The sequence below is a fragment of the Coturnix japonica genome, chromosome 3, assembly GCF_001577835.2.
Source record: "Coturnix japonica isolate 7356 chromosome 3, Coturnix japonica 2.1, whole genome shotgun sequence".
Taxonomy (NCBI): Eukaryota; Metazoa; Chordata; class Aves; order Galliformes; family Phasianidae; genus Coturnix; species Coturnix japonica.
This window is the reverse complement of record NC_029518.1, coordinates 44,989,222-45,016,651: the sequence shown is the minus strand read 5'-3', so window position 1 is coordinate 45,016,651 and position 27,430 is coordinate 44,989,222. Positions and strand designations below refer to the sequence as shown.

Genomic DNA, 27,430 nt, shown 5'->3' with positions numbered 1-27,430 from the left:
TTGTGCAGTAGGTAGTGGTGGAAATATCTGTGTTTAATTTGTTTTTTCACTGTTTCATTTTGCCTGAGGCTGAGAAATAGAGCTAGATGGTGCAATATTGAACCCTTAATAAACCTATTGTGCTTTGGTACTTTTTGCTCCCTAGATCCAATCTGTAGAAGCTGAGAGTTGGTTAACTGCACAGATATTATTTTCATTGAGACATTAAACCTGTTATGCAGCATCCAAGCTGTTGGTACCCAAAGAGGAAAGGACATTTGTGACTGAGCTTAACTGAACTTATTGCTTGACAAGGTACGCTATGATGGTACATCAGAATAAGAAAAATCACAGTTCAGTAGAGACTTGTGATTGTTAACACAAAGTAAAAAAAGTAAAAAGTAAAAAATAAATTTAAAAAAAGCCTCAAATTTGAGTTTCTTGATGCTGATCTCTATTTCTTGGGCTCTTAATAAACTTTACAGGCTTACATTAACAAGTGCTGACATTACTAGATTGTTTTCAAACAGATATATTATTTATAACTCAGGTCTCTTATATCTTTAAGACTCTTTACTGCCCCTTCAATTTGCATGATATGAAGTAAAAAAGAGATTAGCAAAGGTAGAAGAAGTGTTTTAACAAGCTTTGATAAGAGATAGTAAAATAAATGCTTTGGTAATCTTAGCTTTTCTTTAGTTTGAGTTCTCAGACTCTTCAAGTTGAAAGATGGGTTGGAAAAGGGAACTTAATGGAACAGAAGGGGTTATAAACTTCTTTGGGGCTATTAGACCCATTACACTATCCTTATCAGTTTTTTCATGAAATAACCTTTATTTGCTCTTAGTTACCTACATGGCCTCTTGTTGAGAAGCAGAGCGGTAAAAGACAGACTCAGTAACATCTCCTGCCTTTCTAAGGAAGAGAAGTGAACAGAAAATTATGGATAAAGGTGGGCAGGTCTCACACTTTTTCTGCTACTAGAAATAGGAATGAAGTTATCTGATACTTCTGCAGAGGGGAAGTCAGTTCTTTCCCTTTCGTACAGTAGATGCTCCTATATAGTTCAGTACTTTGCTCAGCTACAACAAAGACAGGAACTGAGTGTGCTGCTTTATGTTGGAAGAATTCACATCATCTTTTCAAGCACTAGAAGGTGTGTGTGCAGGTTGTTGCCCCAGCCTGTAGCCACAGGTAATTGCCTTTTTATCGTATTCTTCAAGCCAGGACTGGCCATGAAATTGACGTTTTCTTGTAATTCAGAGTAAATAATTGTTATCCTTAACAAAGCACAGCTGTGGCTGAACTGATAGGAAATGTAATAATGTATGCCATTTAAAGCATTCTCTTCCATTTTACTTGAGTTTTCCCATCTTCTTTGCAATTATAAAATCAACACCTTTGCAGTGATTATTTTGTTGGATCAAAAGGTCCAAACTATCCATTCATGGTTGAGCCAATTTACTTTAAACTTTTTTTACTGCAAGCTCCCATTATTTTCACCTTTAAGCGTCTTCTTACATTTTTAATCATTCAAATATAGTACTGTTGATTCCCCAAACTCTAACATTTCTAAGCTCTCACAGATCGAGTATTGAGTAGTGAGGTTTTGTTTAACATTCATTTAAATCAAAACCTTTTCTAAAATATTTGGCCAACATTCCAGTTACTTTTTAAACTTACATTTTTGTTCAGTTCCAGACACTTAGTTCTCTGTACATGTATTATTGTAAAAATGAATGTCTAAAGGCAGCATTTTTCATTGTGCCTAAAACATAAATCAGTTCACTAGAAAGTGTATTCTTGCAATTACATTTGTAGAATAATTTCTAGCCAAATGTATTTTGAAGAAGTTTCTGTAAGTATCATTTATTTATTTATTTACTTATTTATTTATGGAAATAGATAGGTCTATATTTTGCAGTAGAAAAGCAGAGTGAGATATGTGTCGTGTAGTTATGGGTGTTGTAAGTATGTAGTTACAATAAGAGATCTTCAAAGTTGATCCTGTTGAAGACCTGGGGAATGGGTGACATTATTTCTCTAAGTCTCTTCCAAACATGTTCTGTGATTTTTCTAATAATTTTTTAATGACAAGAACAAAGAGATGGTTTGTAAGGGACTGAGGAGGGAATTCCTTACAATCCTTCTTCTCAAGTAACAACCACTCTATAGTGTCTACTAGTTTCTTATTCATTATTCTAAGAAATAAATCAAGTGATATAAAAACAAAACAATCCATGTCAATTCTTGTACTTTGCTATGTGTGCATGATTTATTTTTTTTTAGTAAGATGTTTTGGCAAAATCCTGCTTTTTGTTTTCAACCCAATTCCTGCTATCTTTCTGTATGGTCTTTAGTTCACTGAAGGATATTCTTCTTCCTCTCTTGTTTATGCACTTCACAAATAGCTTTTCACGTTTAAGGAACCTCACACAGAAAGACTGTGGGCTGGAAAAAAAATCTTTCCTATCTCATTCTAACTCTTTGTCCAGATGTATTGTGTTTTTATTCATTCACTGTGAAAAGGAGTGTTTTTCTCAAAGATTTATAATTTGACCAGCATAGCAACATGACAAGAGGCCTATTCCCGGTACCAAGGTCATGTCTAACAAGTTCTGAAATACAGCTCCACTTCCAAAGGACTTGCTGAGTTTGATTTTTAACGTGAAAAAACACACCTAGCCAACCTTATTTCTCTCATTGTGGTCTTGAAAACAGCTGCAAATGGAAAAAGTGACAGTCCTGATAACAGTGAGTAAAAAACTGTGACTTTAGAAGTTCACATAACATGAATGCCAAAATTAAAAGGTGATTGAGAACTATATTTCAAGAAAGGGAATATAACTATATAATAGCTTAACTATGAACAAATCTACCAGACTTGCATCTCATCACACAATTTTGTTTGCTTAAAAGATGCAAGTCTGAGACAGTGAAATGGCTGTCAGTGAGTTCAGGCTGGCAGTGAGGAAGTTGGCAAGCAAAGCCTGAGGTCCATCAAGAAAGACTTCAGAAGAATGGGGCGAATACTTGAAGGAGCTGGGGTGCAGGTGATCTTTTCTTCTATGGCCTGTGGTGGTCAGGAAAAGATACAGTGGAAGGATCCAAAAAACCCATCTCTTAAACAGATGGCTTAAGAGCTGGTGCAGACACAAGAATTTTGGCTATTTTGACCATGGGCAAATCTACACTGCACCTGGAATGATGGGCTGCTGATGCAAGCAGCCTGTCCCTGAGGGTAAGAGGGTATTAGCTGAAGAATTAGCGGACTCATTGATAGGTCTTTTAAACTAGGAACGAAGGGGGAAGGGGGCAAAAATAAGGGCTACTGGGGTTGAACGGTGCATTCGAGGGATTGTACCAAACTCTGTGGGCAAAGATTGCAGAGTGCAAAAGGAGGGAGTAGGGCATGGGGATGCTGGGGATGCCGCTGTTTCTCTAGCGGATCCTGGATCGCTTATGAAGGTGGTGAGACGGACAGCCCGGCTGAAGTGCCTTTATAACTATGCACGGAGCCCTGAGTAACAAGCAGGAGGAACTGGAACTGTGGATGCACTCTGAAAATTATGACATTGTTGCTATCCAGAAACATGGTGGGATGACTCCACAATTGGGATACTACCATCGATGGCTATAGGCTCTTTAGGAGAGATAGGCGAGGTAGGAAGGGTGGGGGAGTCGCCCTTTATGTCAGAGATTGGATAAACTGTGAGGAGCTCCCCATGAGAAACAGTCAAAGAACAGGTTGAGAGGCCGTGTGGGTTAGGATTAGAGATGGACCTAATAAAGGTCAGCTGGTATTAAGGGGTAATACTACAGGCACCTGATCAAGGGGAGGCTGCTGATGAGGCTTTTCTTGCTCCAGATGCGTGAAGGCGTCTCGCTCACGGGCTCTTGTCCTGGTGGGGGACTTCAACCATCCTGACATCTGTTGGGGAAATCCACACGGCGAGCTGCAAGAGCCTCAGAAGGCTCTTTGGAATCCATTGATGATAGCTTTCTGGTTCAGGTATTGGACAGAGCCGACCAGAGGTCAAGCGTTGCTGGACCTGCTGCTCACCAACGCTGAGGAGATCATCAAAAGGCGTCAAGGTTTGGAGGCGTGCCTGGGTTCCAGCAATCATGCCTGGTTGAGTTTGTTGATCTCAAGCGATGTGTGGCGCTTGGCAAAGAGCAGGACCAGGATGCTCAACTTTAGAAGAGCAGACTTCAAGCTACTCAATGGAATGCTGGCCAAGATCCCTGCGCGCTGCCCTCAAAGATAAGAACGTTGAGGAGAGCTGGCTACTGTTCAAGGGATGCCCTCCTGCAGCACAAGAGGTCTCCATTCCCCTGATTAAGAAAAGTGGGCAGGAGAGGTAGAAAACCGGCATGGCTCAGCAAGGACCTGCTAAGAGAACTGAGTGTGAAGAAAGGGGTGTCGCAAGCTCTGGAAACAAGGCTGTGTCACCCGGGAAGAATACAGGGATGCCGTCCGAACTTGCAGATGTGGGAACTCAGGAAAGCCAAGGCGCAGGCAGAACTGAACTTGGCGAGGGATGTGAAAAAACAATAAGAAAACCTTCTACAGGTACATTGGCCAGAAGAGACAGGCCAAAATGGGCGTACCTACTCTGGTAAAGTTAAAAAGGAGAAATGGCTTCAACAGCATGAGAGAAAGCTTGAGGTGCTGAATGAGTTCTTCACCTCGGTCTTCACTGGTGGCCAGGATTCTAGTCTTTTTCACGTCCCTAAGTCTTGCACCCCACCATACCTCTATGTGGGGACGCAAGGAGGTAATCCCTCCCACTGTAAGGGTTGAGCAAGTCCGAGAGTGCCTCCTTAGACTGAATGAGTATAGTCTATGGGGCCAGATGGCGTGGCATCCAGGGTCTGAAGGAGCTGGCTGAGGTGGTTGCTGAGCCGCTCTCCATCATATTTAGAAGTCGTGGCTGTCAGGTGAGGTGCCGGATGATTGGAGAAGGGTCACGTCACTCCATTTACAAGAAGGGGAGCAGGGATGACCCGGGTAACTACAGGCCGGTGAGTCTCACCTCTGTGCCTGGGAAGATTATGGAACAGATCCTCCTGGACACCATGCTGATGCATAAAGAACAAGCATGTGATCCGAGACAGCAGCATGGCTTCACCAGGGGAAGGTCAATGCTTAACTAATCTTGTGGCACTTCTATGATGGAGTGACGGCGTTGTTGGATGAAGGGAAGGCGAACCGATGTCATTTACCTGGACCTGAGCAAGGCCTTTGACATGGTCCCCCATACATCCTCATCTCCAAATTGGAGGGAGGTGGATTTGATGGGTGGAACCAACTAGATGGATAAGCAATTGGTTGAAAGGCCACAGAAAGAGGGATGGTGGTCAATGGCTCTATGTCCAGGTGGAGGCCGGTAACGAGCGGCGTCCCTCAAGGTCTGTCTTGGGACCGGTGCTCTTTACATCTTTATTAATGACATCGATGAGGGAATGGAGTGCACCCTCAGCAAGTTTGCTGATGACACCAAGCTGAGTGGTGCCAGTCGATCGGTGGAGGGAAACGGATTGCCATCAGAGGGACCTTGACAGGCTGGAAAGCTGGGCTCGGGTGAACCTAATGAGGTTCAACACGGCAAAGTGCAAGGTTTTGCACTTGGGCGGAAGAACCCCAGGCACCTGGTACAGCCTGGGAGGAGTTGTCCTCTGAGAGCAGCTCGGCTGAAAAAAGACCTAGGGCTCCTGATAGATGAGAACTTAACATGAGCCAGCAGTGCGCTCTGGCAGCCGGAAAGCAAATGGGATCCTGGGCTCCATCAGGAGAGGGGTGGTCAGCAGGGTAGGGAGGTGATCGTCCCTCTCTACTCTGTCTTTGTGAGGCCCCATCTGGAGTATTGTGTCCAGGTATGGGCCTCAGTACAAAAAGATATGGAGATTTTGGAAAAGGGTCCAGAGGAGGGCCACAAGTGATCAGGGGGCTGGGCCACTCCCCTATGAGGACAGGCCTGAGGGAGGTTGGGTTTTGTTCAGCCTGGAGAGAGAGAGGTTGCGGGGTGACGCTGCATTGCAAGCTTTCAATACGCTGAAGGGAACTTACTCCCCAAGGAGGGGAGTAAACTTTCGAAAGGGCTGATAATAGCGGACTAGGGGAAATGGTTTTAGTTGAAGGAGGGAAGATTTAGGTTGGGATGTTAGGGGCAAGTTCTTTAACTAGAAGGGTGGTTAGTCCTGGAACAGGCTGCCCAGTGAGGTTGTGGATGCCCGTCCTTGGAGGTGTTCAAGACCAGGTTGGACAGGCCCTGGCAACCTGATGCTCAGTTACATGTGTATGTTTGGTGGCCCTGCTAGGCAGGGGGGTTGGAACTACATGATCCTTGAGGTCCCTTCCAACCCGGGTAATTCTGTGATTCTGTGATTCTGTGATTCTGTGTGAAATGACTGTAAGAAATCACTGACCTTGTTTGTATTTGTTAGGCTTGTTCTCTGTAATTATTTGGTCAGCTGTATGGTTTAAAAAGAGTTACTCCACCATTCTTCTGAAAGGTACAGAACAGAAGAATTGATAGAAGGTGAAGATCAGGATCAAAAGATTTTATGAAGTCACTGAGTCAGTCATCTCCTGTTGAGAGTGATATATTTTATTTTGAGCTCATCAGAGTCTCTGTTAGGATGGGAATGTGACTTTTTATGTGAAGAAATGTGCTAGAATGTAAGCAGCTATATATAAACGTATAAAGTCTGGATGAAAAGCCACTTTTCTCCGTCTGGGCAAAGACTGTAACAGAATGCATGAGTGAGTTCATGGCTCTGGTGTGCAGAAAAGCCACTTCCTTTGCTAAATAAGTAGTATATTGCAAACAAATTCTGGGGGTGGTTTGCCCTGGTCTTAGTGCTCTGGAAATATGAACAGAGAAATATGATACTGAAAAAAGTATATTTCCTGCACTGTCTCTGTAAATGTCTGATTTCTAACTACACTTCATCTAACTTTTAGAAATCCAAGCATGGAATGATTCTTCTCATATCTAACTCTCTGTAATGATTTTCCTAGTAGTTTGAATAACAACATGCTGTTTGTCTGACATGGGCTGAAATCAGTTTCTTTTTCTCATTTTCTTTTAGATCTATTATTCACTGCATTATCAAGCGGCCTGTTAGGCAGTGCTGTAGTTCCTGCCTGCAGCAAGCCTGGGAAGCTACTGGTCCAACATGCAAGGATCTCACCTTTGCTAACGCTTTCAGGCCAGCTGCTTTTTGTGCTTTATGGTGCATCTCACTGCTTTGTTAGTCATTCCTGCACCCCCTTCAGTTCTTTTGTGCAGTGTGTTCTAATATATATCTAATGTTTGAAGACAGTTTTTAAAACCTGCTTTTTTTTTCTTTTTTTTTTTTTTTTTCTTTCTTCCAATTGAATCCCCAGAAATATAGTGCAGAGGGAACCCAAGATTTAGTACACTCCCTTCAAAGATCTCTAAATCACTACTTTTATTTTACTCCTTAATTCTTCCTTTCCTTCTGAGAATAAAGCTTGCCCATCTATTTAACTTTGAAGACCAAATGTTTTCTAAATCATGCATCCCAAGAAGAGCATACTATACCTACGTTACACCAATCCACACACTTTGAATCACTGTCAAGTCTTCAGGGAGACTTGCACACTGTGTGATAATGTAAATTATAGTCTTATGGTGCAAAGTAATGTTTTTAAATGATTTCTCTTCTGCACACCTCTGCATTCTCCATCAGTTCAGTGGCTGTTACAGCAACCAAAAATGAATGAAATATATTTTCTTCCATATCTAAGTCTTACATGCAAGTACTGAATTATTACTTTTTAATGGGCTAAAATCAGCATTTTTTATTGATGAAATATATACAATTTTAACTGAGAAATTTTCACAGTGATATTTTTCAGAAGCTGGATGGTACACCATGTTAAGGGCTTTTTAATATGTACAACAGCTTCTGTGCATTTCCCACGGGAGTTGACAACTTGCATCTGTTATAGATAAGATACTCTTACAGGTGGCCTGAAACTGATACTCCAATACAAGTGTTTTTTCTTTTTTCTTTATTTGTCTTGTTGTTATTGTTGTTGTTTTTAGTTTGTTTTAAATTTCAGTTTGTTTTTTTAATGAATATCCCAGACTACTATGGACTTTATTTCCAATATCTTGGGATATTTCAGTTAAATGGATGAAACATAAATCTGCTCCAGTCACAGTAAGTTTGTTGTGAAAATCTCTGGTGAGTTATGAGTACCAACTTTATACCTCAATAAAATTAATTTCCACAGATATTTGCCAAATCTTTCCAGTGCAGAGGTTGTTTGAATTTGGAGGTCCAGAAGGGTTTCTGAAATTTCCCTCTGCTTCTGTGTTGGGATGGCACCCAGGTATGCATTCTCCCATTCTCTTTTCCTAAGGAATTATTTGAATGAGCTGGAAACATGAGGAAACAGAGAATGAAAGAGTTGCTTGATGACTGGGGAGCATAACTGAGCTAGATTTACATGGGATCAGCGGTCCAGGGCATGTGATTCTTTACAGCTCCCTCCACTTTAGACAAGACTTTAAGTAGGCAAGAGATATAAACTGGTATGTATACTGCTGTCTGTCTGGTCCCTTGCAGCCAAACACTGAGAGACTTTTCTAATGGTGAAACAATAATTTCAAAGGAAGACTAACATTCTGCAAATAATTTTCAGTTTTTCAGGACAGTTACAACTTCTTCCATTTACTCATCTATTTTTGTATCTATCTGATTGTATGTATGTCTCTCTATTTAATTTTTGAAGTCCTTCTAACAGATTTCTGAGGAGGAAAATGTGCCAACTAAATGCAGCATACTCACAGAGAATAGATTTTACAAATTACTTTTATAGTACTGTGTGTATTATCTGTATGATCATTTATTTTTCAACTCCTCCATAATTTGTTTAACTAATAAAGAGAGGCAAATTTTTATAATTAAGTCCTGCTGTCCTTTCTAGATAACAAACTTATTTTGTTTCTCCCAATAATTTAATTCCTTAGTTCTTCAGGATAAATGATGCAAGGTGGTCTTACTATCAAGAAATAGTATTGGATTAGTCTGGATCAGTGGGTCCTTTGCTTCAGCCTGAAAAGAAGTGAGAAACATATACCTTTTCACATTCGCAGTCCAAAGGGATATTAAGAGAGGAAAAATGTCTCAGTATAGTACATTTCCATGCTTGTAGCACTGATCTTCTCTGTCTTTTACAATGAAAGCTGAACCAAAAATTCTCTTGGCTTTGTAAAAATTTTTTCCTCATTGAACTGAATCTGTGAAATCTCCATTCCTCCAGGCTCTTCTGAAGCAGAATCTATTACCTATCAGCCCATAACATGACACAGTAAGGAAGTAGCAGGAGCTGAAATAAAGGCTTAGCCCAGTGACGTGCTTGATGTTCCTTCTAATCAAGGCAAATAATTCTTCAGGCTTCATTTGAATCCTTGATTTATTTATTTATTTTTATTTTTTTAAATAACTTTGTAGAAAACATAGGGCTCTTGCAGAATTTCAGCTATAACAACATTTCCTTAAAAAGTCCTCTATGAGGCTTTCATAATTCTATGTAATTTTCAATTTTTATTTCTTCTCTTTATCTGATGGCTGCCTTCGAGGAAAAAAAGAGATACTTGTAACTAAATTATATTTCAGCCTCTAAGTTCACACAGACTCCTTGTGTTCTCTGAGTATCCAGTTACCAGTTCTTTACAGATTAAATCTGTCTTTCATTAGAAAGACATTCATATCTTTCTTGATTTCAGGATTTAGGGATAATTTTTAGATTCAGTTGCTTGTACCCTACTCATTTTGATTAAAAAGTCAGAAAAGTTCCAAAGGCTTTTTAGTCTAAGCTCCAGGGATCAGCAGCGTATCTTCATTTTTTTATGACCTGGATCTGGAGACAATCACTTGATAGTACTTTCACCTTCAGCAGAATTTTCCTTTACTTTTTACATGCCTCAGTAATTTGAAGATGAACATTCAGGGGAGTTTTAAGTAATATCACTAAGTTTTCAGCTGATTAAATGCATATTTCAGTCTTAACTTATGGCTGTTCTGTGCATAATTAAGCTTAAGAAGATGAATGCTCAGATATTATCACATGAGTCCTGGAACTGAAGTCTTCAAAATAGCACATATAAAACTAAATAAAACTAGAAAACACATAAAGGTTTGGGCAGATAAAGGTTTGAGTCAGAAAGTGGTATGAAGGTTGCAGGGGACCATCATGTCTCTCATGGATGCTCGCTAAAGAAAAAAGCTAGTTGTTTTGCTTTAAGAAGGGAAATCTGAGATGCTTCATCAGGACACAGAGTTTTGTTGACAGGGATACCTGCTAACCCCTCTCAGCTCCTCCAGGTGTTGCTGAGCACACCTCTCATGTCAACCTGCCTGAATTCAACTGTCAACCAGCTTTCTTCAAATGCATCTACTTTTTGCAGCTTCTGCCATAAACATCATAACAAAATAATTTTGAACTACTGTTTTCAGAGCCCCCTCTTTTCTCCTCTTTGTTTTTCTTTCACTTTTTACTTTAATAAGAAATGAAGGTGGAATCAATATGACTCCAAGGGAGCTGTTAAAATGACAAATAGACAGAGGAGCAAAATCAATCTTGAATTTTTGCTGGAGAAAGAGAAGGAACAATTAGTATATGCATAGGTTATGCTGAAAGTAATGCTTCCTCTTTGTTTCCATGGAAACTGCAATAGATACAAAGAGCACAATAACTCTGTTTGATAGAGCAAATTCTCATCTACAAAACACTTTTTAAACATAATCGCCATCATCTCTTGTGCATTTTTGCACAGCAATGACCAAGAGCCTACATGCTGCACTTGTACCGAACTGCACCAGCAGAAGTGACCCACTGCTGCTCTTGTCACTGCTGACACACACCACTCATTGCCTCACTGTGCTCACATCTGCCGTTTAGTTTCAATAATAAATCAATATTCAGCAAGCGGTGTCAATGAATGTCAATGGGTGCCAATTTTTCTAACACAGAAGAATCTAGTGGCATCTTTGCTTCCTACACTCTTCTATGTCAGATACCATTTGTCAAATTGCCCCTCTGCTGCCATCTGTCACATGGCAACAAAATGTAACGGAATATCAGCAGGAAGGTTCAGTGTCTACTGCTATGTCACCAACATTTGCCTCTGACATTGTGGGTTAAGATAATAAAATATGAGGCATTGGCTTCAGAGCATACCTCATAGATTTGTGGTGATTGTACATAGGCGATAGCTATTTGTTGCTGCTTTTTATGCATATCTATACCAGTTCTTTATTAGGAGACACATCTGTAGCAGTCATAATAGCTCATGCTAGCCCTGTCATCCTGCCTGGCTAAAATCTTGTGCCAGGAAGAGATACAATTGATTTTAGTTTGCTCTTCAGATATATTGTGCAATGAACTGTGTGCTTGTTTAGATGTCAGAATTAATCCTTGGCTGCAGCTCACTCATTTCCACTCTTCACGAGCCAAGATATGGAGAGGTCACTGCAATAGTAGTTGCTCCTAGTTAAAGCGCAGACGATAATTGCTAGTTTCCTAACTGCTATAAAATTGCTATAAAGTTTTCTGGCAATGAGTAAACCTAAGTCCAAACTCATATTTAGCCTTGTTTTTTTTAACTATCAATTATATACATAGCTTTTTATGCATATTCTGATTGCTCAGTATTTGTACAAAATATGTAGTTTAATTCTACAGTAAGTTGTGTGCTTAAAAATCTGATAATCCAAACATCATCTACATTTTACTGCTCGACTTAAATACAGGAATTCTATTTGAGCTATTCTAACTTTCAGTTTTGCTGGTTAGTGTCCCGTGAATGTCTTCTGTGCTTGGTCAATAACTTATGATTACTATTATTGTTCTGGATTCTTTCCAAATGCATAATTTAACGTCATATTTTTCTCCAATCTTATAAAGAAAACAGATATAGTTAAATATTTTTGTGTTTAAATTACATTTTATACACAACTTTTCATTTGATAGCTCAGGATAATAATTACTTAATTGAATTTTGGTAAATTTCATAATGAAATTAATTGCTATTTTTTAAATAAAATAGCTACAATGTAGAAACTTGTCTCCACAGAGACAATGATAATATCATCCATATCCTGATTTGTGGGAGACAATAAAAAGTTAATTTAATTGAACTTGGCCCACAGATTTATATAGCAGAAGTAATTTCAGAAGAAATTAGACCTAGCAGGATCTTTTCAAAGGAAAACATTCATTTCACTAGAAAATAGCACTTTATTAAAGCCGGAACTTCTAATGAGAAAAAAAATCATTTTCTACATACTTTTCACAATAATATTTTTACAGTGTTCACCTTCTTTATGGTCTGTTTTGTCTTCCAAGAAAATTTATTTTATTTAAATGTAATATATAAACTATTTCTTTCTTCTTTTTTTTTTTCTTTTTCTTTTTCATATTTAATGGAAATATTTGAAAATAAAAATTGAAACTATGCCTTGAAATTGTCAGGAAAATTAGTTTTTTTATATATATTAATTAACATAGGCATTTAGAGAACACTTTCAAAAGAATAATGAATTTAATGTCATTTTAAAAATGATGATTATATAGGAAATTGGTGTGAAATCCTTGGTACATTTTTTCTTTGTAAGTAAAAGTGTACTTTTATGATACTCATTTCTTACTCTCAAAGGAAGATGTCTCTGTGAAGTACAAGCTAAAGAATCCCATTTAAAAGTAGTTCTTTGGTGAGGATCCAAGGCAACTGTACAGAAAATGATTTACTGGGTCAAGACAAAATTGAAGAAAATGAGGGTATGCCTTATATAATCTTTTTATAATCTTCAGTAAACATCATAAAGTCAGTCCAGTAATCTGCTTACTCCTTAGCATCTCTGATTTGATTTCCCTCTGAGGCAAGGTTCTAGGCCCTGAGGACCAAAGTGCAGCTGCACAGTTTGGTGGAACCAAAGAAAAAAAGAGATCCATTATCAACTCTTCCTTCACCAGAAAAACTGCTTAAAGCATAACTGTTTAAAGTCTAGCTGAACGGGGTAATAGATATTTCTGAAATGTGTCTCTTGTTACTTCATTGGGCTTAATAGTTTAGGGGATGTGAGATCAACAGATGCTCTGAGCCTAGAACAATGTGTAGGAGAACTGGGTATACTGAATGCTTTGTAGTGTATAAACCATTAAATCGTAAATGGTTTATTTTCTCGTTGGAGTCCTTCTTGTTAGATGTCATTGTAAGAACCAGCAGAAGACATTGCTGTTGCATCACTTAACTGTCTAGAAGGACATATCTGTTGGAAATCATTTTTTATCTTGAAAAATCTGTATGTTCAAAAGTCCTGTTCATCAGCTTTGCATTTGATTTATTTAATTCAAAGAGTCTGGGGGTGTGGGGATTCAGAGAAATGTGGTCTATACACAGCAAGACAATAAAAAAAGAATTATCTTCCATGGCAGCCCATGTGTGTGGATGTCTTTATAATTTTGTAAATGGTCACACATGCAATGCACATGTTAAATCTCCCGTAAGCCAGTAAAAACCATAAAGCATTCAGCATATTTAAGAGGTGTGTACTCTGGCTTTTCAGTAACTAAAATACAGAATGGAATATGAGTGTTCTCTCCACAGATGTTTCAAGGCATGAAATGTGAAGTTATACATCCACTGTTGAAACCTGACTGTTGCACACTAAACTTTAGTTCCAGAAAATCTCCCCAACTCCATCTTTACCTGTATTACACTCCAAGCTGAAATCTCCCTCTTAGATATACATAGATATCCTCAGGGTTACACTTCTAAAAATTCTAAATTCTTGGTCCCTATCAGCTCTGGACCACATGCTATCATCTTGTTTGTTATACAGAAAGAAAGTAAAAGCTTTTTAATCTCAGCTATATTTTCCTCAAAAAAGAAAGAAAGAGTAGTGTAAGTCCTACCATCTCACCTGTTCTCCACTGAATTAAAACACTTACTAGCTGCTTGTGTCCAAGTCTTCGTGCCAGTCATAGTGCCAGTTGTTTTTTTATATCTGCAACCACAACAGAGCTATATTTTTCTTCTAGACTCTATCTCAGGTACAATTCAACCCTACAGCAGTAATCTATTTCTGCTATATGCAGCATCATGGAAAATTGTGGCCTCAATTACTGAGTGCTTATATTTCTGCTGTGCAGTTGCCTTAATTTCATCATAACCTAATTTTCCGTTCCATTACCCAGTCAATCTGAATTGTGATACTATAGTACATATCTTAACACTGTATTTTTGCTAGATAAAAAACATTCAGAACTGGAATCCAAAGATCTGTTCTGCAGCAAGTAGCACATAATTTACCATTTTGTAAGTGATTTAAGGTTGCAGCTGTGGTCTCTGAAAAATACCATCTCTATCTTAGCATAGATTTACCTTCAGTGTCAAGTGCTCTGTTGAAGTTCTTGCTGGAATTACCAGGACAGCTAGTCAGAGAAGTTGTACAGAAAGTAAAGGTACATATTTCTATGTAACCAAGAGATTGAAGCCCACTAGCTAGCTGGGAAAATGATTGGACTTAGCTGATGAGAATGGGATCTCTTACTGGCCTACTGTTTGTCAGAACAAGTTTGACAATAGGCAATGGGAAGAGTTATCTATAAAGGTGTTAAGAAGCCTGGAAAAAATAATAATAATAGTGTTTTAAATATCCTGTCAATAGTAATTTAAAAAATAGCAGAATAAGTTTTCCCATGATATCCTAAATGGATTTGATCTGGTCCACTGAATGTCATTCTGCTCTGTGTTTAGGACTCAGTTTGTTTGCTAAATCACATTTTAGATGCAACTCTTCATATGTCATCCAATTGTTACTAATAATCTGGCCAGCGCGAAACATTTTGATCATATTGCAGAAGGGAGATGGGAAACTAATTGAAATGGAAAAACATGTTCCTTCCACTGGGGAAATAAGGGATGAAAGAAATATTAGCTTTTGTGCTGTCATTCTCTGAGCATCCAACTTTAATAAAACAGATACTTTATAAACAATCAGATTTGAAATGTAGCTCAAAGATTAGACTTTTGTTGTCCTCTGAAAGATAAAAATAAAAACTTAAGGTTAACAGCAATATGAGATTAGTCACATCCTGAACTCTTCACGTAAAGGAGAAATATTTTATATTACAGACATTAGTAAAGTAGAAAAAATATTACAGAGATACAGCCTAATATTTATAATATAGAAACTATATTTTCTCAGAAGCCTTTCCTATGACCCCATGAAAATCATTGTTCCTGTCTAATATCAATTGAGAAAGAGATTTTTATAAGCAAAGCAGGGGGGAACTGGGACCAGCCCTGCGGTATGAAGTGATTCTCTTCCCAGTTTTAGACAAGGTTTGGCTAAAGTATATGACTACATAAATTGAAATGAACCCCACTAGAATCACTGCATTGGTGTGAACATGTACTACACTTAGCATTAAATAGAAATAGACATTATATGTAACTATCTGAAGCCAAGATATTACTGTTAGTACAACACTAATCTTCAGAATCCAGTCATTCACTTAGTACAGATCTGGTTATTATGGAAATCATACACTTAGAACTATTATACACACACTTTTTACCTCCCACCTCTTTTTGTGGTATTCAGGATCCCCTTCCTACTCATCTGAGTTCTACAGCTGTGAATTCAGTCTGATGACAATGATGGAGTGTTACAGTGAGTTGTTGTCACCTGGAGTCCATCTCTGGGAGTAAAATGACATTCATGTTGATAGTTTCTTCTTCCTCATTTGAGGTTACACTTAGAGTAATGTCTTTTCAGTGTTTGCTGTCATCTGTCTACATTCTTACTTGGTCTGCAGCTTTACATCTTCATTTACTATGTATGCTACCTGTTGCATATGATAGATACTAAAACTATTATGGTCCAGCTCTACAGTTTTTCTGCCTATGAGCAAGCTGTTCATGGCTGTGGGATCTCCAGTACCAAGAATGTGCCCTGTCTTTTATCACACTGTGTCTGTCTCCACATCCTGAGGCTATACTCTGGAAATACCCCAGAAGGTCCTGGAGCAAGGGGAGTCCATCTCAGCATGCATTCAGTCAATTTAATTTCCTCTGTAAGGGCTCAGACCACTTGGCACTCAAGATAACAGAAAACATTTCATTAACTTCAGTGCATCTGAATAGGGGAGATTTGTGCACTTTATAGTAGAACTATGAAAAATAATGAATGCTTGTTCTCCATCATCATGGAACTAAATCACATAATAAGCAGATCTTAAAAGATCTTCAGTATCAACTGATGTGTGGAAGAAGCCTGAAGAGAGGCCTTTAAAACCTGAAGATCTAACTAAAAGAAGACAATTAAATCAATAATATGTCAGCATAAGATTATGTTTTTATTTTAATTAATAATCAAGATTATAAAGAATGATAAAGCACTATATCAACATTTGCTTTGAATTTTTATTTCTCAGTGTATAGATGGTAACTATACAGATGTTAACAAGGATGGTAACAAATGTACAGAAGGTATAAGCAAGAGAGGAACTCACCAGTGGTGATGCCTTTGCTGAGGAAGCTGGGCAATCTTCACTGATAAGCAATCTCCAAGAGATGCTACCTCAGTGAGGGTCAGCCCTTAAATGAGGTCTCAGAGGAGGTGGAGTCGAGCTCCACCCCTTCCGGGGGCACAGCTACATTACTCTCACCTGTGCTCCCGCAGCTGACCCAACACTTGCCTCAGCTGATTAATCGGTGGTTCAGGCTGTGATTACCAATCTCCCATACACTTAGTTAATACTAAAAAAGTAGCATAGAACAAGGTATGCTCTAAAACATTTCTTAAATAAAATTCACGTGCAAATGCTGCATGTTGCTCCCTTAGTCTTTCTGTTCTTTTCTACCACCTGTCTTTTTTCAAAGATTTATTTTGATTCCATACAAGGTATTAATTTTCCAGCTTGACATCTTTTTGTCCAATGGATCAGAATTCCTATGCAACTGTAAATCCTAACTTAAATGTTGGTGTAAATAAAAGCAATCCAACTGCGTTTTCCTGTTCTGTTCTTACTCCTTCAGGCATGCAACAGATTCAAAGTTATCTTTAATTCTCTTTCATTGCTTCAATGGTATTGAGACAATCTCATTATCTTGTGAATTGTTTCCCAGCACTTGCTTTATTTCCTGGTGGATGAAAGTTTGGCAAGGAGCACAAATCTCACTTGCACTATGTGAAAAACAGTCAGAAACAATAAACATAGTTGATAGGATTGGTATTATCAAAGTACAAAAATATCAGTACAGAATTGCAACTGCTTGTAAAGAAGTGTGATGTTTATGGTATCTTTTAGGAGAGTCACAGCATCACAGCTGTATGTGAGTCAAGCTCTGAAGCTTTAAAATTGGCCACTTGTGGAGGAATAGAATAAAAAAGGCGTTTCCAATCTGCTGGACTGGGTGATCACATTTCATCTCTCAGTCATCACTGAGATATCCTTGAATTGCAGTAGCTCCTGAGACACTGTACCAGGCTTCCTGGATACTGTAATTCTGTCAGAGGAGTCTTCCAAGCCCTAAGAAATACCTTCAAAGAACAAGCTGAGTAACTTTCTTCTGACATTACATCTCTGATGTACAAGATGATGAAGCAACAAGAAGGGTGGAGACAAGTAAATCTTGATAGACTGAGCACACTGAAAGGATAAGTAAAAAAGACAGGTAATTCCTAAACTGTTCCACATAACTCAGTTCAGGCTTAGAGTACAGATTGTTTATTCTCTTATCGTCATTGTTCAAAACAGTAAAGGTTATTTGTCTTATAGAAAAATACTGAGAGGTCGCTATCTTGTCAAGAATGCTGTGAAATACAAAACTTGTTGAGATGGATAAAATTCCATCTCAGAATTTTCATGAGCTAAGGCAAGTACTGACTTTCTAGTATTTAGCAACTAAAGAGGAAAATGTAATATAATCTTATTCCTCTTTGTCACTGGAATTTTACCATTTGCTCTGAGAACAGAAGGACTGTTGAGACACCTCTGTAGACCAGACTACATGATCTATTTTATGAAGATGTGTACCTGATATGACATTTCTATGTGTTATATTTTAATTCCAGGACTCTGAATTTGAAATGCTTCTTAAGATGTATTCTTTGTAGTTTTACACTGTATATCTCCAGAAGATATTTCTCATCCCTGGCCATTCTATTAAAAACTAAAACAACAAAGACAACAAAACAGCAACAAAATTCCACAAGCTCAAACTCTACCTGAAAAGAAAGAAAAACTATTGTAAAACATTCCATCACCCATGTTGCTGGAAAAATACTGCCCTAATCAAAGTCTGTCCTGTCAGGAAAAACAATCCTTTTGACATCACTAATGTATCTAGGCTTTAGGACTCAAAACAGTGATTTACCAAGTAATTTAAAAAATCATTAATATGGGTTTATTTTCTCTGAGTCACTTGAAATTGTGGCACTAGCTATTTAGATGTTCATAGCCCATTATTTTTTTAAACCTTTCAAAAAGAATCTTCAGAGTGTTGTGCAGCAAATGGGATTAATTTGTCCTGTTGTGAAGTTGCATTTTCATTGCAATGATTGAAGTACAAGTTTGTTTTAAATATCTCAAACCTTCCTTCCTAATGGTAGCTCCTCCCTAAATTTGACTTAACTAATCCTCCAAGACAGAAAGGACATGGGAGTTAAATCCCAGTTTACTTCCGCCAGTGAAAAAATCTCTGATAACATTCTGCAGCCCTTTGTTACTAAAATGAAAGTATTTCACAGGTGCTGAATAGAAATCCCCATTGTTAGACAAAGACTTTTAAGTCCTGTCCACTGGGACTCAGATGTATGCTTCCAATGAGTATTCAATTAAATGAGAGCAAAAAACTTTACTTCTGAAGTCATATAGCCACTGTGGAAACTAACTTACATATATATTTTTTCAGTCTCTTACATCTGAATATGTAAAAAAGTGTTATAAAGAAGTTATTACAGAGTCATAACATTGCTTTCAATATATGTATATGCTTATTATATTAATTTTTATTCTTTTTCTCTTTTCTCAATGTGGTCTTATATTTAATGAACATTAAAGAATTTAATCATAAAGGGAACTTTTGGAATAACTAAAGGATTTTTAGGATTTTTTAAGATGTTAAAAGTGGGGAATTTTGCTTCCACTATAGGAAAACAAGGGTGAATGCAGCATTTGAAAGAATGGAGTTTGTAGGTATAAGCTGAAAACAGGATGAAATGCTGACAGAACAATTTAGAAACAAGCGAGAAGAAACTTAGCCTGAGTTCCCAAATAAGCAAGGGAAAAGAGCAGACTTTGCACATCTTGGTGCAGAAAATATGAAAGGTATTTCCTGTGGTAGAATTTAAAGAGTACATAAAACAGAAAGTGAAAGATGAGTTAAAAGAGGAAAAAGAATGAATTGAGAAGTCACAAAGGAAACAAAAAAAAAAAAAAAAAAAAGACAGAGAAAAATATATGAAGTTTCTGAAATTAAAAGAAAGGAATTTACATTTCTGCACAGGAACTGAAGCACCTACATGAAAACAAACGAAGAGCAGAACTTTAGTAGTGACATGAAAAAACAGAGTCTGCAGGCTCTGGGCATTCTGAAATGACAGGTTTTCATGTTTTAAGATGGTGGATATAGTTGATATATTTTCCTCAGTGTGCAAAAACAAAACAAAAACAAACAAAAACAAACACAATCAAACTCTTAAAAAACAGCTGAAAATGTGAGATATTTGGATTGATCTTCATATATTCTCAGGTAGTTTTAGACTGAGGAGTTTTGTGTGAGAACATTTTTTTTCTGGAGATGTCAATAATAATATATTTTTTAAAAATCATTGAGAGAAAAAGGGGAAAAGAAGGGTAAGTATAGAGTGAGAGTTTTGTACAGTTCACACAGGAGCTATGCAGCAAGTGAACAAACAGATCAGTTATGTCCTCTCTGGCTCTGCTGACAGCATGTCCACAGGCAGTAATTGATGGGCTGCTCCTATGAGAGACCTGTAGCTCATTTGCCCCAAACGCTCATATATGCTGAGTGATGGTGTTAAAGGAGGAGACACAGTGGCTTACAGCTCTTCAGGCTTGCTCTGACAGGAACACTAGGAAGGCTGCAAGCAATATAGTGATGAATGCATCGCTTCTTCTGCCTGAAAACAGGCACTGATGGAGCACCAGGGTGAGAGAAATTTCTTTCAACAGAAAATTATAGAGAAAAAAATGAGTGAGATGAAGTAGGCAGCAGGAACAGAAAACTGAATCATATTGTAAGCTTCTATCCTTACAATTTCCCACACACACCTGAGACTGGTTTGGCAAAAGTCTGCCATCTGTGACTACTTCTGTGGTTACCAATGATAATATCTTAGTTGACTTAAATGGCTTTTATTTATTGAATTCTAGGAGATGTTTTTTTGTTGTGTCTCAGATTGATAACCTTCAACACTGTGGAGTACTTAATCTTTTATTATTATTTTTTTTAATGAAGGAAGCAAATAAGAAAATGGTTTGTGTTACAACATGGAACACAATGCTTATCTTCTCTACCTTTTGAATACAAGGGATAATTTTGTTATATCTCAATCAATTTGCAGAGAAACAGACATGAATTCAGAGGTAAAATAAGAGGAGAAATAGACTGAATGAAAAACAAAATTAATCTATTTACACAGAGGCCATCTCAGTTATTTTGTAAAGCTGGCTGTAGATTTAATGTGTGTTTAGGCTTAATACGCATGAAGTTAGAAAGTGTAATTATGATCACAAAGGCCTAAAACTTAAAGCATTTCCTATTTGATTCATCCATTAAAACTGAAACAATTTATCTTAAACCTGAAAGTGTAGACTACTTGCAAGTCACAGCAGCTGCAACATATTGGGGTTGGAAATTTACATAGGAAATGATCTATAAGGCCCCTACCGATGCAAGCAATTTTATGAAATCTAGTTGGGGGGGGGGGGGGGAAAAAAAAAAAAAAAAAAAAAAAAGGAAGAAAGAAACAAAAAGAAAATATTAACGACCATAATACTTAAGCTACCTCTATTCTTAAAATTAATGTAATTGTGCACAGAGACTGAATACAAAAGAGCTGGCACTGTATACTGTCTTTTGAGAATGCTTATCAAATGTGAGACCTGCTGCTAGAAATAAAAACTCTGACTATACCTGTTAATAGCTCATAGAGGCAAACATCAACAACTTAAACTACCAGTGACAAGAAATGAAGAGAGAGAACTTTTGCAAGGTGTGAGTAAAACTTTCAGAAAAGAATATATCAGAATTTATATATATATATATGAGAAAAGAATGTAGATCTATTCTCAAAGCCTTTTTTATTCCATTGTTCTGTCTTTAACTTTTTTGTTTCATATTAGTTTCTTCTACTGCTCCATAAGAAGAAACTTTTTTTATTTTTAATTCCCTATATTTTCATGTTTACTTGCAGTTTTCTTAGATTTATTGAGATAGAATGAAATCTGTTGTATGAACTGCACACTGTGCATTAAAAGAGCCTAATTTCCAGCAGCCCCTTGGGGGCTACTTGTACTTACTTAGTTAAACTGGTTGAAAAATGTTACTGATTCAGAATAACGTAGACAATTCATAAAAAAGTACGTGACTGTTAAGAATCAAACATAGTGTCTAACATAATGGTGAGTTTGGTGACCAAGAGAGATACAGTTGCTACTTTTCTATATCTGTAGAAACATCAGTCACAGTTTTTTCCTGCAGAATGCTGACTAAAAATATATTTACTCAGCAAAACACAGTGTAACAATATGTCATCAGCCTGACTCATACCACTTAATTCCTCATTCCTAAGGCTAAATATCAGACTAGATAGTAGTCAAAATCATAAATAACCCTGTGCACCACTTTCCCCAGAAATCTTTATCTTCTGCATCATTCTGAATTACTGTGACCAGAACCAGCAATCTTCCTAAGGTCTTTTGTTCTTTTTTCCTTTAAACCACATAAACTTCCAACAGAGTTGATCTGAACAATATGCAGAAAGAATACATGAATCTTTTGACATTCGCATTCATCAACAACGAAAGCAGCAAACAAAGGGACATGAAAAGTAAAAGAGGAGGAAGATTTAGCATGTGTAGGTATGGTCTTGTTCACCCTTTATGCTGTGAGGAGTGTGTAGCTCAGTGATAGGTCTTAGCTCAAACAAACTTGCACTGCTGCTAATTTATGTGCACTCTGCTGCGTGTAGCTATGCACAAAACAAAAGGTAGTTCTTAGTTCTAAAGAAGTTAGACTACTTATGGACTTGGCCTGGCTTCCCCAAGGTGACAGTTAGGACCAGTGCTCTGTGAAGGACCCTTGTGTAACGTTTACACTGTGCACTTAACAAAGCAGGTAGATTTCAAAGAGGAATTTCTAAATTGCAGGTTATGTTTTTTAGAGCCATAGAGAATTAGAAACCTTACAGAAGGAAACTGACTAGTGAAACAGCAACAGAAATCCTGAACATAATTCCTGATGTTTTCTGTAGTATCAGTTTCCTCTCACAAGTACATTTTAATTCACTAAATATAAATGTATTAGAAATAAAGTTCTTTGAAAGGCTGTTCATTTGTGGATACCCAGACACAAAGTAAGCAGGATGTTCTAAATCCAAAATAAAGACTGGAAAACAAAATGTAAATTACAGTGAAAATTGCAGTGAATATACTTTTCACCAAATAAAATACTCACAGTTACACTAAGATAGATCTCAGCTTGCTGCTGATGGTATATAGAAACATATAAACTATGGTGATGGACTAAGTAGCAAAGAAATGGAACTGAGTTCAGTTTTAATGAGGGGGGGGGAAGCAACACATGGTCTTACATAATAATCCGTAAAAAATATATATATAAAAAAAAAAATCGGCCAGATGAAATGACAGTCTATATCTCCTCACTGAGACACAGCACTAATTCATCCAAAATGGTCTGTACAGTTTTGCTTTTCTTAAATAGCATGGTCTTAGTTAATTTGAATGTCAGCAGGAAAAAAATAAATAATAATCCTTCATTCACTTTTCTTTCTTGTCTTTTGGATGTGAAAAGGACAATGCATGTTGTCTACATATGAGATGACTATTGCTGTGCAAAAGCAGTACAAAGATTCAGATGCCTATCAATATGCTATTCCAAAAGCAAATGTTCAATGCTTTTAGAGAAGGAAGCGATCATGGAATTATGTCTAGACAATTATTTTCTTTATAATTGATTCTTGTCAAAATAAAGACTGGATGTTGTGTTGAGGGACATGGTTTAGTGGGAGCTATTAGTAATAGGTGAATGGTTGGACTGGATGATCTTTTAGGTCTTTTCCAACCTTGGTGATTCTATGATTCTATGAAAATATGCAGGATTGTTTTGCTATAGATTTAGTCTCAGTTGAGATGGCTATTGCTGTGTACATAATTGTCATCACCATCATTACATTTTAAGAGCTGGAATTCTGGATTTTTGTTGTTGACAGACTCAACAACATAATAAACATAAAACCCAAATAAATAAGTAAAAATATGAAGATAATTTTTTTTCATACAAAAAAATTACAGCATAATAAAAGGGATCTAAAAAAGTAGATCATGAGTGCTGGGAAAATGCAGTTGCTTAACCCAGCAGGCAGCTAAGCTCCATTCAGCCATTCACTCACTCTCCTTCCCAGTGGGATGAGGGGAAAAATCGAATAAACAACAATGTGGAACTCGTGGGTTGAGATTAAAAAAACAGAAAGGAAGAGAAAATGAATGACAATAATATATATTTACAAAACAAATGATGCACAAGTAATTGCTCATCACCTGCCAAACAAGCTCAGACAATCCCTGAGCAGCAGCTAGTCTGCAAGCCAGCTCCCCTCAGATTTTGTTTTTTTCACATAATGCCATGTGATATCTCTTTGGCCAGTTTAGGTCACCTGTCCTGATTCTGTCCCCTCTCAGAAATTTGTGCCTCTTCAGCCCCTCTCACTGACAGGTCAGTACAAGAAGTTGAAGCGTCCTTGGCCCTCTGCAACACTGCTCAGCAACAGCTAAATGTTGGTATGTTATCAACAGTGTTTTTCTCCCAAAACCAAAGCATAACAGACAATATGAAGGAAAAAACTGTCCCAGCTTAGACCAGTCCAGAAGTACTGTTCAACTGTTTAGAAGTCTTAAGTTGCTTATAGAATGATACTTGAATTATGTATATGACTTGGATAATTCTTGCTCCTGTTTCCTGTCTGTTGATAAAATAGAAAAAGTATGGATGTCAGTGGTTATTTTTTCTAGCTTAACTGTTTACATGCTAATACTTGATGTTATTGTCCAGATATTTTTGTTACTTCATTTTGAAGTAGTCTAGCAAAGAAATAATCTCTCTTTTCATTATTATCTGTAAAATTGTTAGTTCTGAGCACAGCACTCTGAAACTTTTGATGTTTGTATCACATTGATCCCAGGAGTAATTCCTGTATTTCTTCCTTACTGAATCTTGCTGTTATTTTGAATATGATCTAAAAATTGGAAATAAAAACATAGATACATATACAAAGCCCAAAATTTGGTTCTGCACATTCAGATCTTCAGACACATACAAAATCAAGTTCTGTAAGAAAATCATCTCTGTGCAAATCATCTGAACACAAAATTAAAATATGAAGAGATGACATATTTCTTAGTTAATGGTTTCTCACATATTTGAGCTTCCCTAAGAAGAAACATATTGCACCTTCTATTCAAAAGCTTAGAGGGACTCAGGGAAGAGTCAGGTAAGTATGCTCCATCCAGGGTTTTGAAATTCTTACTTACATTATATTCAGCATTTGTTTGTTTGTTTGTTTGTTAATTCATTCATAAGTGCAACAAAGAACATTTCTTGAGGGAAGTTTCTTTCTAGAGGTACTCTTTCACCCAGTGGAGTAAAGTTTCTTTGTGAGAAATGAACTACAAGAAAAACTGTATTCTCCACAGGAATGATAACTTCACACATTTTGTTTTTCGTACTCAGTTTTCAGTTATTTGTGTGTTCAAGTATTTATTTTCTCTGCATTTCAGGTTGCCTCAATCACTGTGAGTAACAGGCTTTTTGATTCTGAGAATGAATTATTAGTTAATTGTTTTTACCACATGTTTTTTCGTCTTTGTGAACAGATCGGTTGAACTTCAAAAACTATCAAATGTTTCTGTTCCCTTTTCTGCTTGGTATAAATCCAATCTCCTACAGAAATGACTAACAATGAAGTTTGTGCCTTGTCATTCCTCTGTTTGTTTCTTTTGCAACAGTAATCTACATTACTTGGTGAAGAAAAAGATCTCTCTGTATTAAATGGAAACAATCTTTTTGTTTTATAGGTAACCTTTTCATATACAACAAGTAAATGCTGTACACAACATTAAATTGCCCTAGAGTAAAGAAGAAATATTCTGAGAGTGATAAAGAGCAGCAAACATTTGTGATTATGAAACATTCTGAAGTAATGAATATACAAGCTTTTTACAAGAATAAATTATTTAGAAATGAGAACCATCTCTTTTCAACATATAACTTTTATTCTCTTGACAGCTGCAGTTGTCAAGGCTGACAACACAGACATGGAATATTTCTCCAGAGTTCACCCTTGATGGTTCCTCCTGGAGCTTCCTACACTTGGTAGCATCTTCTGTACTCCTAAATTGACCCACATGTCCAGTGAGTAGATCCATTGAGGAGATGATAATGTCTTGTTGACCAGTTGCATTTCTACACACTACATGTAAATGGCCTTTCTGGGAAGATTCAGATATTTAAAGTTACATCAGAATTTGGATGTTCCTGTTACAGAGCAAGATATCTAAGAAATAATATAACTAAGGGGGAAAGACCTTGACAAATTCAAAATGAAGCAAAAATAGTGCTGGTCTTACTTTGCTCTTAGCAACAAAATGTGAATATTATATTTAAAGCAAAGTCGTCTTTTCCAGGGCACGTTTGTTTTCCTTCAGAGTTAGAGAATGAACAGAATAGTCTTCTTGTGATCCATGTTTCAACTGAAAAGAAAAAAAAAAAAAAAAAAGCAACGTGAACTGTAGATAGAAGCTTTATTCCTCCATTTTCCTCTCTGGTGACATAGATTTCAGTTTGCAAAAAATCACATGGCCATAATCAGATGCCCCAAGTCAGATTCCCTGCTGTTGTGAACAGCTGGGTTCTAGCAGAAGTGCAGAATGAGCAGTAACAGTCATTTCATTCTCACCCTATAAAATTAAAGTACTTCAGATAATTTAGAAAAAGAGATTTTCAAAATGTTTCTAATTTTGGAATATTTCCATAAAATATTTGGTGAAAATTATTATAAAAGCTATTTCTTGTTTTGTTTTCTTTTGTTTAACAGGATCTAGACTCCTGGGGCTAAATTATGCCATGGCTGTTCCTGTCTAACGAATAAACGTCTCCAGCAGAACTGGTCTTGGAATTCTTTTATTCGTAGTCTGTTACAAGGCCTTTTTTTTTTTTTTTTCCTTTATTTTTTCTTTATTTTTTTCTTTTTTTTTTTTCTTTTTTTCTCCTGTAATAGTTATTTAATGAATTAACAGAAATTTGAATTACGTAACTTAGAGGGATAAAAAGGATTATCTAGAAGTCAGAAGACAATGTTATGTTGTGTTTACAGTTAGTGACATCCAGAAATTCCCTTCAGCGGGGAAAACATGTAAGATAATGAGAGTTTGTTCCCATTGGGGAAGAATGAGGGGTATTTTGATTTGTTTGTACTGGACAGCTTTCCTTCAAATATATATATGTGTTTGTTTTTTTCTTCTCCATACTCTCCAGGTAACATAAATAAGTCAAACGCCAACAAAGGTTCTTGTCTCTGTAATTCTGTGGAAATGTAGTCCAATTCCTTATGTTGTCAACACCTACATCTTGTAAGAAGAATTATATTGGGATTGCAGAAAATGTGGTACAACTCAGTAAGAATAAGAACTTCTGAGCTCTGATTGCAGATTTTATCACGTTCATGTGCAGAATTTTGTTTTTTGACAATTGTTTTGACTGGAGGAGTTTCACTTTCTTCAATCATGCATAAAGGACACGAAGAACAAAGTCAGAGTATCTTACCACGGGTAACATTTCTAGACTAGTGAGTGCATGTACTTCCCCAGAAAAATACATTTAGCTATACAGCTGTGTGGTTGGTGCTAAAGAAGGTATTTCTATGCACATCTCTGTTGCTTATGGCTCATTAGCTACGCAAACAAGAGCAGTGCAGTCACACCTGTGACTGAGATTAGGAACAGATATCTTTGAAATCTTCCATGTTAAGGAATAAAACTGGGTGAGAAACTGGCATAACACTGCTGTGTCTAAACAATAGAGATGTTTCCTTCTGCTTTTGACCACCTCCCTGAGTATCTTTAGTTCTCCTTCGTCCC

The 27,430-nt window shown here is 37.1% G+C and overlaps 1 long non-coding RNA gene across 1 annotated transcript; it reads left to right on the top strand.

Annotated features, from left to right (window-relative positions):
* On the top strand, nucleotides 1–26,502 carry LOC107311583. The gene is made up of 5 exons (XR_001554152.2): nucleotides 1–294; nucleotides 827–931; nucleotides 17,339–17,705; nucleotides 25,581–25,706; nucleotides 26,389–26,502. It is a non-coding gene; the product is annotated as an uncharacterized LOC107311583 (long non-coding RNA).
* The last annotated feature ends 928 nt before the right edge of the window (nucleotides 26,503–27,430 follow it).